Genomic DNA, 19,574 nt, shown 5'->3' with positions numbered 1-19,574 from the left:
CTGATTAAGCTATTCATGATGCATATGAAGCAGAGCTGTCTCCAGCTTTGAATCTTTTACTGTCCCACTTATTGTTTGGGAGCCCATGTCATTAATTTTCATTGTAAAATCTGTCATCTCAATACATTTTCATTAATTTCATGTCATAAAGTTCAGATTTTTCAACGGATGGAGTGAAATTTTAGTCTGTCCCAACAGGCACAAGTCCATCCCAGGAAAGAGGTCCTAGAGACAGCAATGATTTGATTCTTGAAGTTATGAGGTCATTTAGTTCCCAGGTTGTTCCCATCTTCTCCCTGCTCTCACTGGCAATACTAACGTTCCGTTCTGCATGTATTTTTCTGTGTCTAAGGCACAGTGGGTTCATTGCCCTACAGTGAGCCCTTATCGTGCGTTGGTTCCCATTTTTCAGCAGACGGACAGGCGTATTGTTCCTTCTAATGTTTCAACTGATTGGTAAAGATTAGAATAGTCCATAGCAACAGTTGCCATCGGGTCAGGGGTCATCGCTGGGCAGAAGTACCAGAAATAAACAGGGGAGCCCGGCCTGCTGTTGCCAAGGTGATGATGCAATGCCTCCAGCATCTGACCAATCAGGGGGCTTCCTGGGGACAACGCCTTCTTTTGAACTCCAGCTGATCTGGCTCTTCTAGTTACTGTTTGTACTCCCTTGTAGGATCACCCTGTTTTTCCCTCCATGATAATTTTGTAAAACAACTCATTTTTCTGCCTTTACTTGAGACAACGTACAACAAATCATTTTCAGTCTGCAGTTGACTTTAACTATGAGATTGGAAGGATGAGTAGAAATAGATTATAAGCTGAGGCATGTGAAAAAGGGAGTGCAGAGGTTATATCTAAAAGCTACTTAGCTCTCTCGGTGATGTTTTCCATGATGCAACCCTGCATAGCAGCTCTGTTTTTCCCTCCTCCTAACAACCAGCTGGTTCAGAGCTCTGTTGGAGCCTTTCATGTCAGGGTTTGAACAGCAGTGATTTGTTTTCAGTTGTCTATTGGGCAGCGCCATTCAGGGAAAGCTGGGGCCTTTCTTCAGCACTCTGTTTTTTTTGGGTGACAACGTTTATATTTTGTACTGTAGCCTGGGTGCCATCCTTGTTTAGTGTACGCCTAGGCTCCTATATCCCTGAGGAAATGGACTAGTGTAGGAGCCCTTATATGAACCATGATGGCACCCAGGCTATCTGTACCCAAGAAATGATCTGTTGATGTTAGAATCATTGTTTACTTAGATTTCTAGAGCATTTTACTGTTTCTACAAAATGTAGGCAAATTGTAGTGGACAACCTCAAGCCAACTGTACACACTCAAGCTACATATCCAGAAAAGATGCTGTAGCCACATAGTTGACATTTAACGTTATGTTTCTGAAAACGTGTTATCTGAAACTCAAGTGAAGGGACTGGAGGCATTTGTAACAGATTGTCATCTATCATTCAAGCTCAGCTGTTTTTGCAGACTCAGCTTTTTGCATGATGACAGATGATCTCATTAATCCGCATAAGAGAGGATTATCTGGATCGTGCTGAGGAAGAAAACATGTTTTTGTCCCCATCCACACCTGTTTTCCTGTTGATCTGGGTCAGCAGATGTGTTTTGGTCAGCAGAACTGTTTCCTATGGGCCACCATCAAGACCCAGTCTTAAGCTAGGGAGCCAGTTCTTCCTCACACTGCCAATATGTATTACTTAAAAATTTAGACATAAGTTGTAATTTGAAAAGAAAATCATCGCGAGCTTTGGGATATTATATCACACACTGGAAGCTTTGAAAGTAGGATTAAGACAAATATGGTATCATTTTAAAGAAATGAATGTTATTAAGGTGTCCAATGATATATAAAGTTACATATTTGGTAAAGTAATAATGAAGATTATGATTGATCATATCAAAGTTTCCGAATTTTTTGTGTCATTATGCACTGCTCTACACTGAGCTTTTATCTATAAAATAGTAGATATATGAAGAAGGGCAGCTGTTTATACTTGATTGTGTTGGCTGAAGTTGTTTGCTTTCCCATCAGTTATTATAGAATTAATGTGATACAGTTTTATTCTCTCTCCAAATCAAACACTCCACTTGTTTTGAAACTGGAGATGTTTTTCTCTCCGTCCCTTTTAGTAAACTTGTTTTCCTGCTGTTTGTGACAAATAAGGAGGCTGACGTTACTCAATGACAGGTCGTGTTAGCATGGGCATCAATCCTACCCTCTACCAGGCCCCACGGATGGCTGGGAAAATAGTAGAAATTGGCCAAATAGAGTGAATAGTATGCTGAGGGAGTCGGCTACGGAGAGAGGGTCCAATATGTCATCCTGCAAATGAAACCCTGGCAAATATTCTCCCTATAGCCAGCGTGGTTATTCTGGTAGAGACTACATCAATCCCATCATGGCTCTATCAGGCAGGTTATGTTTTGATGTCTGTTAGTTGGTTAGGAGGTTTTCCTGACTTTTTAAAGATTCTATTACATGTAGTCCTTACTAATTATTACAGTTATCATTAATTCTATTAGCCGACATTACTCAGTGACAGGCCGTGTTAGCGCAGGCATCAATCCCACCATGCCTTTGCCTGAAAGGTTATGTTTTGATGTCTGTTAGTTGGTTAGGAGGTTTTCCTGGCCTCTTAAAATTCTATTAGTCCTTATTAATTATTGTTATCATTAATTCTATTAGCCGATATTACTCAGTGACAGGTAGTGTTAGCGCAGGCATCAGTCCTTTGCCTTTGCCAGGGAGGTTATGTTTTGATGTCTGTTAGTTGGTTAGGAGGTTTTCCAGGCTTTTTAAAAGAGTCTATCATCAATTATTATTAATTATCATTATATTATCATTATCAATTTGCTGCCCACCCATGCCAGGGACCCCGCAGCAGAATGAAATACTGGATAATAATAGTAGCGTGTGTAGCATAGATTTTGTTTATACACAAGCCAGCTCAAACTACCTTTTTTACTGTAATTTCCAGATGAAATTATGTCAATCTTCAATATTCTTCTAATTATGAATTGTGGTAAGATTAAGAACAAAGGGAAGATTAAACTAAAACCAAGGATCTGGAACCAGCTCACAGTTCTGAACATAATGGGTGTTGTATAAATCAGAACTTTAGAACTGTAACAACCTGGCAACCGTTACTAAGTGACTCAGCACCAATGTCAAAGTCAAGTGTTATTTATTAGCTAGAAAGTGGGTCAAAGGTAAACAGCCGGCATCAAAGGCATGTAAGGATAAACCTGTATCAACAACAGAATGTGTCGCATTAATCATTCTGTTAAACATCAACATCAGTACTAATGATACACTCTATAACTTTGCTTTTAACTAAACTTCATTTTGAATAGCAAGTACAGGCATCATACGATCCCCTTCCCACCAATCATGTGTGGTCCCTTTTACTCGTCATGTGATCCCTTGCAACCAATCAGATGGCCTCTTTTTACAAATAGCCCCTTTTTAGAATCCTACAATGTTGTGGCATCGTGTGGCTCAATCGGTCACTCAGAACTGAGAGGTCCCGAGTTTGAAACCACTGATATGCTGCGATGTTGTGCCCTAAATGGGAAAGGCACTTTTACTTTTACTTCCACAACTTTTCTCACTTCACTCAGGTGAAAATGAGTACTGTGCCTTGGTTTATCAGGGACGTCCCTTGGAATTGTTGATAGGACGTTAAATGGAGGTCCCATGTTTGAAGAGAGCCACACCTTGAGCACGTTAAAAAACCCACACTTATCGAAAAGAGTAGGGGTGCTTCCCGGTGTTAGTGGTTAAAAAACCTACAGTCCTATGGCTGCACATGGGGCAATTGTCGTATTGAGGTCACCCGAGTTAGCGCTGAATGGTAGCTGCTGCAGACCAAAAAAAAATGCAATCTAGCCCCGCCAACTATAATAATATTTTGATTAGCTCCTCGTAATTCAGCCCCTGGCTGCGAAGAGATAGTAGTCCGTCCACCCCATAATAACCTAATATATGCTATGGCCTCCGTCGGTCAGTAGAGGATTGACCATATGATGGTAAAATCCTAATTATCCTAATAACCAATAATGATTATCATAATACTAATGATAATACAAGTCATGTGATCCCACTTCCACCAATGAGGTACAAAACAGCATCGTGCCCTTAGATTGTTAAATCAAGTTTAAGTTATTGACAGGATATAAACTTAAGGTTAAGTGTTGAGCTGCAATGCTATGCCCAGTGAGGTCCATATGGAACACCACCAAATTCTGAGATTGTTTATCTAATCTCTAAGAACTTTTGGAACAAGATCAAGGTCATTCTCCCGACCTTGAATTTCAGACAGGATAAAACAGCAGGTCGGGAATGTTATAGTTGCCAGCTTACGTCACACCGGAAATTCTAAACTGCTTGAAATAGTTCTGCTCATCACAGACAACCTTGACCTAGAGCACCTTCAAGTTCAAGCCGGTCATGTTCTTAGACAAACACGTCTTGGTCTGGTCTCAGATCGACCATGTGCATGTGTTTCTGCTGACGCAGAGAAAAGTTGCTTCTTTCCCCTCTGGCACAGTTGGCACCCAGGTGTGGCTTGTACTCCTGCCAAACTTGAGCGGAAACAGTGCTTAAACTCTGGTCACCACAGAACAGAAATTTGGAAACTCTTAACAAAGGTGACACTTGGAGAGTAAAGAGACGTCACAATAAATCTGATATGGGGAAAGTTGGAAACTCTAGCAAGCCTCACACTTCTCCTTAGATATGATTTTGGGACATAAGAAATGTTACTCTCCAAGCAGAGGTTCGGCTCCAGCTTGTTTTTGACGCGTTTTTAGGTGTTTTTATAAGGCTTTTTTTTTGTCCCGTTTTCTTTATGTCACGAAGCCAAACTTGGAGAGTAAACAAACCTCACAATAAATCTGATATGGCGAAAGTTGGAAACTCTAGCAAGCATCACATATCTCCATAAATATAATTCAACTCTTGTGATTTTGCTGGGTATCTATAATTGCCTAAATTTAGCTTTTAAAGTTGTCTACACTGTACATCTCAGGGTTTGAGTAGGGAGGGGCGGATTTGGTACTAAAACTTCACGGACAAGGTCGTGACATTGAGGATTCTTCTATTACTCAGAGGCAGCTGATCCCATGAAATCTGATATCTTTTGGATCACCTCTTGTGACCCCACCTGTGTATTGTTCTCACCTGGTTATTGTTCTCTGTTGACTGAAAACTGAAACAGGTGTTTTTGTATCAACTAAGTGCAGATCTGGCAAAAGTAGACATTAGAAACACCTGCACTGTGAGACCCCATCTTACCTGTAGGCGGTATTTTGAGCCTTTAATGAATCATATTTAACCAAGCTACATGTATGTAGACTTGGATCCAATACATTTTTCTTCTATATTACATGCCATTGAATGCATGTTAACATCTACCAACATATTTAACTCAGCCAGGGTACATTATAAATTCCGCCAACCCGAAAAGATACATCCAAACAGATCACCAACCCATCAAAATGCACTCCTTCATCTAAACTGTGCATACCTAAGGGATGCTGCACTAGAGATCTCTCAAACACACTATTTTTCAAAGTGGCCTATTTGTGTAACCCAACGGATTGATGTTAATGGAAGTTACAGTTGCCAGGCAGAGGTTTAACTTTCTGATTCTTTTTCTTGCTGAATTCTGCAGGGTGTTTTTGACCACCAAAACCAGCTGAACAAAGTCCAATTGCCAGCAGGATGCAAGTTAGAATATTTTCCAGTCAGACCTCTGACCAAACGTCCTGGAAAAACGTACAAGGTCGTCTTTTTATCTGGTGTCCCGGCAAGGTCAAGTTTGCAGGGGGGACTTTTCGGTGGACCATTTTTGGGGACACCCGGGTCCTGATACTAAAGGTCGTGTGAGGACAGGGCATAAGGCACTGCTTACTTTTAAGGTTTTACCTTCACCAAGAAGGTTATGTTAATATGTTTTCTGTGCTATTTGTTTGTGGTTTTGTTTGTGGACGGCATAACTCCGGGAGTTTTGGGAGGGTCGGTATATTTAGTTTGTGGGTAGGTGTCAGCAAAACAAAGGGCAAGTTTGATCATGCAGCTAATGTTTTCACTTTGCCAAGAAGGTTATTGATAAGTTAATTTTTCTGAGCTGTTTGTTTGTGAAGTTTTGGGGACCTGTATGATATTTGTTATGTACAGTGTATGTAGGTGTCGGCAAAACAAAGGCAAGTTCGATATTGTCCTTTAGTTTGAAATTATTTTCCGACTTCAGATTTTATGATGATGATCAGATTTATCAAGGACATCACACACAAAATTAACCTCCTCCCTGCTGCCTAACTCTGTAACCAATAGATAATAAGTGCCAAATGACTACTTCAGAGTGCTAAAGGTTAAGGAAAAGTTACTATCAAACTGCTATAGTGATAGATCACTAAGGGGACTTATAATTACATATGAAGAAATGGTTACAGACAGGTAGCCACAATAGACAGGATTCTTAACCTTCTCCAACCAAACGGCTACTTCAGAGTGCCAAAGGTTAATACTTGGGTCAACAAGAAAAAGTGGCCACAATGGACAGGTGGTCGTTATGTGTAATAGCCTCAGGTCAAAGGTCTTGAACGGTCAGCAACCCCTGGCCGAACTCTCCACCAACCAGAGACTGCCACCAGAGTTTGGACTGGTTAACAACCCTAGCCTCATCAAATCTTGCTTCAATCGGCCCAACTGTCAACCACACAGTCCCTGACAGCAAGGGATCGTATTACACAGTCTGTGCAGACCCCAGCCAAACTTTGCACCAATCAGAGACTGCCACCGAAGTTTGGACCAATCAGGAGCCACAGTCCAAAGTCTGACCAATCGTGGGAGGCCATGTTGGGGCCTTACCTGTTCTGATGACTTCAGATAACATTGTTTGACTGTTCAAATATTGAAAACAGAAGGAAGTAGCGTGCCTCGGTGTCGGGTTGCATCAATCCACGGACCACCCTATCTTATTACCGTGAAGTCGTTTAATTTCTCAACGCCTGAATTTCAAAAAAGAAAAACAAGAGTTTGAGTTTAAGACAATAGTAGCAAGTTACGACGCAAATGAAATGCTGGCGCCCGCTTCGGAGGTTTGATGTCTTTGCTGTGGAGAATTGACTGAGTTTGAGTGAAAGCCGCAAAATTAAAAGTGCTGCGAATATTCCAAGATTTGCAGTATGACCCAGATATCCGACCTCTGCACTTTTGACTCCTGGACTTCTTTCTGCTGTGTAGTAATTAGCTAAAAGATATACTGATAATGTAACAGAGATCCCACACTTTTTTTTTTACCTTGGTCAAAGATCTTGATGATGTGACAACTCTGATACATTAAGCTTTTCTTTCATCATCTTTGCCAAGAGTAGATGTTTGATTTCTTTTGTAGTGCGGCTTTGGTTTTGTGGTTGAAAAACATACCTCAGGCAACAGATTAGTTGTCATGATATTTGCTATGTGGTTAGGTCTTTACTTATCAAAAATCAATCATATTCTATAGATTCATCTTCTAGATGCCTTTTTTTATGTTACCTTATGATTTATAGGACTAGTGAATGTATTCAGACTACCATATTTTTGTAAGACATTACAGGATATCAAATATCATGTTATAAAAAATCAGGATTGAAAAGATTGAGGTTTTCCAACCAAAGTCCATTTTTTCACTCTGTGCATTTTCTGTCTGCCTAGCAAACCATTGCTTCTTGTTGTGCAACCACTTGTCAATGAGTTTTTTCCCAAGAGACTCAACAGTGCACTCTTGTATAGCTGTCATTACTAACCCATGCATTGTGCTGTGCATTTAACTGTTAATTGTACCTTCTACTGACGTTCCTAACTACAGCCAGGATTGCTGCACTAGAGATCTCTCAAACACACTGTTTTTCAAAGTCGTGGATATGCTGTGAATAACATCCTATAAAGTAAAGTATGAAATAATATATTCAAACTCAGAAGTCAGTGAGTTAAGCTGGTGTGTTATGCCGAATAGTGGTTATACCGGCTATACAGATACTGAGATACAGAAGCTGGTGTGTTACGCTCAATGGCGGTAATACCGGCTGTACAGATACAGAGATACACTGTTACAGTAAAAACCCAAAGGGGCGAGTTAGCCGCTCTCGGGATTAGAACCCGTGCCAATCCCAATCCGCACGGCTTGGGAAATCAACGCGCTAACCACTACTAGTAGACTAAAAGGTCCGGACCCGTTAGACTGGTCAGTTAGTGGAGGTTGATCCCCACTGTTACACTTCTGAGTTACAGAGGTCACAGGAGGTTGGTAAGGGATCAGTGTGTCAGAGGGCGCCCCCTGCACAGTGCACCTTGGCACCACAGGAATGGCCAGACTTCTGTCTCCGCAGATTTTGGACAGTTTGTCTTGCCGTTCTGATAAAGCCGTTTGTGTGTGTGTGTCCATAAAAGCCGGTTTGTTTTACCAACTACGAGCCTTGTGAACATAATTGGTCAGGGCATGTTGGTAATAGTGTCTGTGGGTTGTAACAGATTTCTTAAAAAGTAGAAAAATCTTCCAGTCTTCCTGGGAATAAAAAGTGGTTATATCTTTCACTTTTTCTTTCAATTCCATCCATGCCATGGCAACTTGAGTCTATCAATGACAAGTGCTCCAAGATATTAGCCTGAGTACCAGCCTCCGTAGTGACCGCTGGCTCCAAAAAAATTGCCTGCTAACCACGGTTCAGCCACGGAGGTTAGCAAGCAATTTTTTTTAGCCAGCGGTCACTACGGAGGCTGGTACTCAGGCTACCGAGATGTCAAGTCATCAGTTAGAGCTGGAGAATCAGTGTAGCTTGTTTTGTGATAGGACATTTCTAGATGTTCTCATTTTTTTTTCAATTCACTCCAATACCTTTATTACATGCATGTTCTTTCATCTAAATACAGTAGTTCTGACGAAAGAAACTTCTCTCTTTGTGACAACTTGTTACCACACCTGAGTTGCTATTCTCCAAGCAGAGGTTTCGGTCCAGTGGGGTTAAGTAGTGGCCGGGATTTGTTAACACAACCCGGCCACTACTACCCCACTGGACCGAAACCTCTGCTTGGAGAATACTGAATTGCCACCTGTTACTGCTACCTGTTCAAAGTTTTCTTTCTTTTTTTTTCAAGAAAAGATTTAGCCAAAAGGAATTATTATTATAATTCACATTTGCTGACTCGTATGCTTGAAAAGTTGACCTCGCTGTTTCCTATAAGTGTCTTTGTAGCTTATACTATTTTGTAATAAGTTCTTGTTATATTTAAGGTTTGGTGCATTGTTCTAAGTTCAGTAAGCTGGGATGATTAGTTCTTATCTCAAAATGTCTGACTTTTAGAGGACTTTACATAACCAACACTAATTATGAAGATTTCTGCTGACCCAATGGAAAGTGGACAATACATCCCATAATGAAGCCCAGAACTGTGTGCGGTCAGTAACCTATAGAATCTGATGTAGGTCACCTGTTACTGCCACCTGAAGATATCTCTCTCTTTTTTGCAAGGAAAGAAGCCGAAATGAATACACAAATCCATGACATCACATTTGCGTACTATTCTTATGCTTAAAAAGTTGACCTTACTCTTTCCTACGAGTGTCTTTGTATCTTATACTTTTTTCTAATAAGTTATAGCTGAATAAGTTATAGCTGGAAGGTGTGAAGGTCCGGTGCATTGTTCTAAGTTCAGTTGGGACAATTAGCTCTTATCTTTTGAATGTCCGACTTTTTACAGCACTTTACGTAACCAGCGCTAAAATTTCTGCTGACCCAATGGAAAGTGGACAATGCCTCCCTTAATGAAGCCCAGAACTGTGTGCGGTCAGTAACCTACAGAATCTGATGTAGGTCAACTCTGATCACCTCAATCCCTGACTTCTCTAAAGAGAGCACTTAACATACAGAACTGTAAATTCATTTGTTTTCGCAGAGACATCCTTTTGGCTAATCTTTCCTTTAAAAAAAAAGGATAGAAATCTTAGGACAGGTGGCAGCTGTGACAAAGGGAGAAGTTTAACTGTTTCTTTCTGCAGAACTGCTGCCAGGCCTGCATTTAGATGAGAGAATATGACCGTAATACAGGTAGGATTGAATTACAAAATTGTAAGAGAACATCAAGAAATATCCCTGACTTCTCTAAAGAGAGCACTTTACATACAGAACTGTAAATTCATTTGTTTTCGCAGAGACTTTCTTTCATCATGGTAGAAGTCAAAATGGAGGTTTACACGGTGCTAAAAGTTCGCGGTGCAAACAAATCTGTAAGCACTCTTAATACGATGAAAATATATTTGCAGTGTCGTGATTTTGCGGTGGAGTGATCTGTACACAAACCGCGAAGATAAAAAGCAACGCAAACATTTCAAGATACACAGTAGCCAACGCTACAATTTCTGCTGACCGTTGGGAGAGTCGACAATGCGTCCCTCTGTGGAGCACAGAAATCCCGACCTTTCCGTTGGACAAAGATGACTTCATCTGTTTGCACTTAAACACTTCAGACTCCTTCCTCGCCATAGCGACGTCTTAAAAAGGGACAGAAGTTTATTACCCTCGTCTAATTTGTCTCATTTGTTGCCATGGCAGCGATGGAATCTCCGCTACTGTAAAGTGGTGCAACCTCAGGTGACCCCGTGTTGCTAATTGGAAAAGTATTACTAGTGGACAATGGTCTCCATTCAATGCAAGCCTTTTCTGTCATTCAGAAAGCTTTTGCAGGTCTTTATAAGATACAGTTTTTTTTCCATGTCAGTAAAGGCAAAGGTCAAGTCTCATAGTCTTTTTTAGGCCGTAGGAGCAGTGGTAATGTTACACACTGTGTCTAGGGCATGGTATTGGAAGGTGGAGCCCATCCCTCTCCTTCCACCACCTTTTACCTCCCCAACCAAACACAAGTACCCATTTTTACACCTGGGTAGATTGAGGAAAGTCGTATAAAATGCCTTTCCCAATGGCACAACAACAGTGGCATTTCAGAGGGTTCAAACCCAGGACCTCTGGGTCCCGGGCCAAACAACATTATCATAATTGTTACTCCAACATGACGCCACACAACACATTTTTTAAACAATAAAGACACTTTATTCATACTATCATAGTAAAGTATGTGCTGGTGCGAATTCCCCTACATTTTTCAACAATTTATAATGCACAATGAAGAGTTGCCAACAGCTAATGCAATGTTCTGTTACTTTTATTTCTTTAACCTTGTAGTTTGATGGCTTCAATCTCTTCTCGCAGCACATTAAAGTTTAAAAAATGGGTTACAACAAAGCAAGATTCGAACTCCCCACTTTCTGCATGGTCCAGAAAAGGTATCACAAACCACTTTGTTTCCATGGCAATGAGATAGCTTAGGTCCACCTGACACATGTTTGACACAGAGGAGACAAGCCCGTACCTTTGCACTTTGAGCTGATATAACTGTACAAACGTTAGAGTTGACATGTGTGACAGCTTGGCTTGTCAAACCGCGCCGTTACAAAGCCATTATAGATTGCCGTGTTTGCGGCTTGGCAGCCGGCGTTATTTTTCTGTGACTTTCTCAACGACAAATGGCAGAATAACAATGTGTGTTTTATTTGCAAGTTCTTGCCCGAGGGCTAATTGCAACATGAAACAATGCATATGCAGGGTATACTGTACAGATAGTGCGAGTTAACAATGTTGACAAGGGGAACAAATTCTAAGAACTACAACGGAATACAATGTACCCTTTTTTTATTTGACTTCTTTCTTGGAAGCAGTGTAAAACGAAGTGTCCCCCTTTTCTGTAATGAGTGGGTTTTGAGAGGTTAACAGGGTTCTAGTTTTCTTTTTGTCGGTAAACGTTTGGAAATTGTTGTAAGTTTTGGTGGCTTCTTTAAAAAGCTCTTTTCTTTCCTGAACGTTGAAGGGGCAGTTTGAGATAAAATGTATTTCGTCTTCCACCGCAATAACAAGTGTGGATTCAGTGGAAGGGCAACAACCGCAGGTGACTTGTGACTTAACGTCACGTGCGAGACCGCAGGAGGGTTTGAGTCAGTATAAATGGTTCCTAGGCGGAGACTTGCTCAACTGTGGTTGGCTCCGGTCACGTCACATGGGTTTGCCAGACGTAGGAACAAATATGATATGAATGTTCGATTGTCTCATGAGTGATATAATCCCTCCTGGATGTGTCATTAAATCATGTTAGAAGTAACATGAGACGAAAATGATAAAATTAATTATTGTACCTTGAAACTTCAACTGGTTTGGCAAGAGAATTTCTAACTCTATCATAAATTTGATAATCATCCTATTTTGTTTTACAAAGCAATCTAGTAACATTAGAACCTTAAAACATTGTGAATATAATTCATGATGATTCCTTTTAGCTACAAGACTGAACTGAACTTCGTTCAGCTTTCCAATTTTTTCAGCCATTATAATATTTCAGCATAAATACAATTTTAGAAACTGAGAACACCAGGAGAAATCAAGGAGTTGTAAATATTTATGAAAAAGATGAAGAAACCTGAAGTCCTGCAATTAGACCACACCAATCTATACCCTTTGGGGTCTTGGAAATTTTGATTTTGAATCTGAATATTCAATCCATAAAACTGAGTGTACCAAGGTACAGACTTTCCCCTCAGACCCTGTTTTCATGTTGATCTTCCAGTGTTTTGTTGAAATTGGAGAATGAAGTTCGATGTGGCCTAAATTCAACGTGGACCTCAAAACTTTCACCTACACAATGTCATGATACACTAGGTCGGACCAAAGTCGCATAACAACCGTCATTGCCGCACGTGACCGCATCCCAGAATGCAACATGTGACATCATTTGTACGTGACGCAAAATACTGTTACAGTAATGCATTTACGTTCGCATGGTTTCTATTTCGTGGCAGAGAGAAATTGGATTGTTTGCAGGGGTTTTGATCTTGTGTTGAACAGTTCACCACGAAAACCGTGAACATAAAACCACCGCGAACATTTCTGCATTTACAATATCCTTCCTTTGGATTTGCCCGTCGAATATCGCCGTTTTTGCACAACATCCAAGTTCTTGGTCGTCACTTGTATCAACTTACTCAAACCACAGGCAATGTGACTGTGTATTATTAAGTTAAAGAAACAATAAAAAGATATCGACAACTACTTATTTGAATAATTGTTGGGTATTAGATATGATACTGAGAAGGAAAAATGAAGCAATTTAAGAAGGATTTTTGTTGCATTCTGAATCAAATTGTGAAGGTACAATTAAGTAATAAAAAACTAGATGTGTCTTTCCCGATGTTTCAACAGTTCAACACTTGATGTATTGTTTTTTCACAAACAGATTTTGCAAAGATGTAGTTTCAAGTTTTAATGCCATTATGTCAGCGACTCAGCTAAACCTTGCACTCGAAGTTCAACAGCCACGACCTTGCGGTTTGTTATTCACCTTTTCGCTAAGTTACAGACAATGAATGTGTCTGCTCCGTTCTTTTAACAGTCAAAACACAAATAACGCCGATATCGATCGACCGACCGACAAAAACAACGACTCGCCCTTTTGACCTTGGCGGTCGGATGGTGGTTTGAACTTTTACCCAGGAGTCATTTCAGGCTATGAGTTTGTAAAGTGTTGGAATAGGGTGCAGTTGCTACGCAAGGATCTAAGCAGTACATGTGAAACCAATGCACGTTGTGGTCAAAGTCGAACTTTTCAACCTCAAAAACAAAATAGTCTTTGTTACCAATGTTTGCTCTGTCTAGGGCACTATTTGTTAAAAGGGCTGGTCGTACTTGTATCCATTTTTGAGTTATCGCTGTGTTGTCTGGAGGATTGTAGCAAGTTGGTGCCAATGGAAAACAAAGAACCTTTAAGTCGTTACATGTCGATACTAATGTAGCAAATAACATTCCATGTAGCTGTGATGGTTGCCCAATCACTGAAATGACTAAATCGTAAATGGCCAGTCTTTTTTTTTCAGAATGTCCTATATATTTACTTATTTCTCAGACAATTATGAACAGTGTGCATCGGACATTTTTCAATATTTTTATTCTCATTCTTCAAGTCAATAATAAAAGTTAAACTTTACGCTGTACTAGGGAGAGGAATAGTTTGAGGATGCTCCGCGGAACTATCGGAACTTTGAACACACACTTCAGGTTGTAATCTCAGAGGACGAACAAGGCAAAACTGACGATGCTAATTTCAGACCTTGCTTTGAACAGTTCAGGGCTGTCTCCAGGACCCGTCCTTCTGTCCCAGGACGGAAATTTGCTCGTTGGGACTGAAAATTTTTTACCTTGTCCGTCCCAAAATCTGAACTTTATGACATGAAATTGATGAAAATGTTTCTCGTAAGCTTAAAATGATGAATTTAACAAGGAAACTTCAACACAATGGCTCCCAAAGAATGAGTGGGACGGAAAAAAATTAAAAGCTGGAGACTGTGACCCCTGCTTGAACTTGAAAAACGCTGCAGGATATAAACATTGTGTATGACGTAAAGTTATGAGGAGAGTTTTCTGGGCAGAACGCCAGGCTTTTACTTTGTTTCAACATTACGTCAAAGAATCGTTTTCTATGTTGCAGATGGACGCGATACGCACTGTCGAAAGTCACAGTGACTGCAGGTGTAACGCTACATATGTCCAGTTCAGTTCAACCCTTTCTGGTGCTACTTATTGATAAAACGCTCAACGATTATCTGTAAAGCGTTTAACAGTTGGAGGGTCTCAAGTTACTAAAATATTCTTCTATCAGTGACTTTTAAAAGGTAGCAATCAAGTACCTCCAAATTTTCGATGTCAACTGTACATCTTGATCACCAAGTCTCACGAGAACACGAGTTTAGGTTGAGACTTGTGTCTCCATATTGCAGACTAACATCCTCCACAAAAGGTATGTGTAAAGATTTATGTAATTATATATGATTATAGAAGAAAAATGTTTATGTATTCAATTGGTGTCCTATAAGTCCGTATGGGCTGGGCGAATTTATTGAGTCGCAGGACACGAAAATAAAATATTCATTCATTCATTATTCATTGAATTCATTGGCCCACTTGATAAAAAAGAACAGACAAAATACAAAATACTTAGGAAGAGGAGTATTACTTTCGGTGAGTGTGCCTGTATGTCTTTCTGTCTGTCCATCTATGTATGTTTCTGAAAAAACTTTTTCAAAGCAGTATGGGTAAAGGGGTGAGGTCTGACATCTCAGATTGCCAAGTTTTATTAGCTTTTGCTTTGCACAAAAATTGTCCTGCTTAGCAGTTTCATCAAAGAAACGTTCTGTGAGCCTTGACAAATTTACTCTTTAAAAAAAACTGTTTTCCTCCAGCCCTGTCGGGACCTGCCCCAGACATGCCTGCTACCCACAGATCTGCCCCCTTGTACTTTACAGGGGAGATTATCAGAGTTTACTCAGTGATATACGCCAGGGTCTAACAATAGCCTGCGGTCAGAACAGCCTGCAAAGATTTCATTCCATCATCATTATCCTACTTCATCATTATCAATGATAATACATGTAATGAAAAATTTATTGCAAATTCTTGCTATAAGGCTATTCGCAAGAATTTACTGGAAAAAGATAACCAAACAATTTTGAAACAGTAGAAAATGAAAATCCCCCCTTTTTTGTAATCATCAAAATGCAATGATCATGTTTAACATTTTGTGGTCTTATCAAACTATTTCAAAGAGTTTAGAGACCGTGCACTCTTTACTTTTAGTGTGATTACCAAGGAATAAGACCTTTCCATGATCTGAATGCACAATTATGACAAAAATCTCTACAGAGCTTTGACAGCAATTAAGGCTGTTTTTTGGTCTTGAAATCATCATAATGTGTCACTTGATTGTCCGAGCAAATCGTATGAAGTATGAAAACACATGTTTAGCCACTGTTGTGTGTCTCCAAATGTACAAAAACAATTTAATTTGCCACGCTTGTCAGTCCCCTGTCATGATTTCGACATGAGTATGCAAGTTTGCTCGACGTGGGTTATTTGCTAATGTGGTGTTTTCAGCCTACTCTGCACACATGCCTGGGTAGGAGAGGCACTGAGCAAACCACAATCGCGATAACGCTGTTTAATCTCGGGTCCCAGGTTTGCCCTGCACGTCGCATTAGGAGTAATAAAACACGACTTGGCCAGAGTCCAGACCGGGCGGCTGTCTGAATCTGATATTGATTGGAACAGGTCTCAACTGTCACTCATTCTGAGGTTGTTATGCAAGTATGTTTACCCTTTACGCAATAAATGAATGCAGTCGGTTTTTTTTTTTAATCTAATTTTTCTTCGTCTGTTGAGCTGGTTGCTATGTTGCGACACCCCATGTTCTGCTACCCCTATGTTTCGACACCCCTATGTGTCGACACCCCTATGTTTCGACACCCTATGTTCCAATGCCCCTTGTATGTTCCGACACCCCTATTTTCCAACACCTCAATGTTCTGACGCCCCTTTGTTCCGACGCCACTATATTCCAACACTCCAATGTTCCGACACCCTGATGTTCCCACACCCCTACATCATATGTTCCCACACCCCTATATTCCAACACCTCAATGTTCTGACACCCCTATGTTCCAACGCCTTCTATATTCCAACACACCAATTTTCCTACACCCTATGTTCAGACACCCCTACATTGTATATTCAGACACCCCTATGTTCCAACACCCATATTTTCCAGCTTCCCTATGTTCCAACCCCACTATGTTCCAACGCCCCAATGTTCTGACACCCCGACATTACGACGCCCCTATGGTAGGTATTAGGGATAGGTTTAGGGGTTTACGGAGTTACATGGGTTTGTCGGAACATACTCATGGGTGTTGAAACATAGCGGTGTAACCAATATGAAAAGCCAAGCTCAAATTGATAAGAAGGCAGAGAACCCGCTGAAGAAAAAGAAGATGCCCTCCCTTGCAACCCCTCCTAACGCACCTGAAGATGTAGGTCAATTGAGGCCACTGGCAAGTCACAAAAGAACTTGTGTTGACTTATCCTTGAGCAAGCACATAATCCATCACTGACAATCACAGATAACAATATCAAAGACATCAATTCCTGCGGTAAGAAGGCCAAGGTCATTAACAAAATGATGAATGCCCCCCTCCCCCAATAAATTGACATTGAACTTGAAGCTCCAGTGAATGTTACTAGCCATTCACACAAAAACAGGCTTGTCTTCGTCTCTAACCAAAGGATCTAATACCTACAAACAACTTCACACTCTTCAAGAGATCAATTCATCCACTAAGAAAAGCAAGGTCATTACTGAACTGTGATGAATGCCCCCCTCCCCCAATAAACCTGTCAATGAAGTAGCAATGTACAACAGAACAGGCTTGTCTACCCTCTAACCACAGAATTTACTACCTGCAAACAACTAACGGATCTTGAAGAGATCAATTTAACCTTAAAGAAAGCGAAGGTCGTGATAAATGCCCCCCTCCCCCAATAAATCCTGACAAATTGACCGCAGGTCATAAAAGAACAGGGCCAGACTTGTCTGGGCTTCTAACCGCAAAATTTATTACCTGTTCTTGAGATAGGAATCTTGAAGAGACCACAATTCGCTTTTGTATGAATCACTAGTGCCTGGTGGTGCCCGGGTAGTCTGGCTTAGTACACAATAAAGCAATTGTTGGTTTGAACTTGTAATCACTGCACGAAATGGCCTCGTATCCCGGCGTATATGTACAGGGATTCCTCCGGAAATATTCCATATCCCGGTGCGGATTTAGCGTATCCGATATAATTAACGGATACGCTAAATACGCACCGGGATATGGAATATTTCCGGAGGAATCCCTGTACGTATACGCCGGGATACGAGGCCATTTCGTGCAGTGAATGTTGCAGTCAAGTACTGCTAGAATTGTTATTAGATATGTTCAAATATGGTAAATACCAATGCGTCTGAACATGTTTAAAAATATGTGATCCTTAACTTCTGTTCTAATAAATAAAGTAAACCACAATTGTAGAAATTAGTTTCAGCTTGCTTTCTTGACCAAGGAAAAGGAAGGAAGGAATGAATGAATGAATGAATGAATGAATGAATGAATGAATGAATGAATGAATGAATGAATAACAGCAAATGGATGTAAATGAATGAATGGAGGGTGGATGGATGGAACATAATGTGTGGTAATGTTACATGGATGTAGGTTTGAGAGTGAGTGAGTGAGTGAGTGAGTGAGTGAGTGAGTGAGTGAGTGAGTGAGACAGAGTAAATGAGTGAGTGAGAGAGAGTAAATGAGTGAGTGAGAGAGTGAGTGAGTGAGTGAGAGTACATGAGTGAGTGGGTGAGTGAGAGTGAGTGAGTGAGTGAGTGAGTGAGCAAATGAGTGAGAGTGAGTGACATACACTGAGTGATAAAGCAGTTTTAGTTTTTGAGTTTAGTTAGTGAGTGAGTGAGTGAGTGAATTAATAAGATACTGAATAAAAAATAGTTGAATGGATGGATGGATGAAGAAAGTAATGGGGGTTGGATGAAGGAAAGAAGAAAGTCATGTACTTCGGTTACAGAACAATTTCCTCTTAGTTTAAGCCATCTTTCCATATCCTTTCACGACCACTCAATTTGGGTGAGCAAACTCCTCTAACAAAATGTTCAACACATTTGGACATTTTTTTCTGCAACTGAAGGCAGTCTGATGGAGACTGCATAGACTGGTATCCACGCCTACTATAGCTCCGGAGTCTCTATTAGCATAGAGGACAGAGGAGCTATGATAGGTTTGGATAATCTCCAAGCAGATCTAATGGTTGCTATAGGACCGTATCCAACTGGCAGAGGATTAGCTTGTAGGGCAACCCTACAAACTTCCTCTGCCAGTTGGATACGGTCCTCTAGCGACCATTAGATCTGCTTGGAGATTAAGGATTGGACACAAGGCTGGAGAGTGAAGATATAAATCTTATCCTGGCAAACTGCCGAACCTGCCGTAAGGCGATGATCTAAAACAGGTCTGCCTTTCTGTTGTCGTTCAGCGGTGGCAGGGAATGTTTTGAAAGGAAATGCCGGAGTCTGCGGTTTGGGAAACAATATGCAAACTCAGCAAGACTTAACGTGACCTTGAATAGCACAGGTAAAGGTGCGTGAAGTAAGTGGGGTCATTGGCCAGAGTAGACTGTGTCAGCTCTGTGCTGCTTGTGTATTGTTTTGGGGTGATAACTGTCAACATTCTGCACAGCCACATAACATTACACAAATCCCAGTTTCATTCAGAACTTGGGTTCTTAAGCCTCTTTATTTTTTATTCAGCACTGCGGATTTAAAACAGACATGGCTCGCTTCTGCATAATAAGACACAATTAAAAACCCATCCGAAGTGATGGGACGTCTGAATCGACAGCATCCTAGACGTTATGTGTCTTTAATATTCAATGAGAAAAAAAGGGGAGCTTTATACTGATTTTGAAGACTTTCATTTATGTTTGACCCATTGCGGAGTTTGTAAAATTGCTGATCCAGAATTTTCATTTCTTGAAAAGAGACGTCCTGATCATCTTGTTACACGGTCCAAATCGGATCATCCACCGTGAAATTGTACATGCTGCGCTCC

The sequence above is a fragment of the Branchiostoma lanceolatum genome, chromosome 11 (assembly GCF_035083965.1).
Source record: "Branchiostoma lanceolatum isolate klBraLanc5 chromosome 11, klBraLanc5.hap2, whole genome shotgun sequence".
In the NCBI taxonomy this organism is placed as follows: Eukaryota; Metazoa; Chordata; class Leptocardii; order Amphioxiformes; family Branchiostomatidae; genus Branchiostoma; species Branchiostoma lanceolatum.
This window is presented reverse-complemented; position numbering follows the sequence as displayed.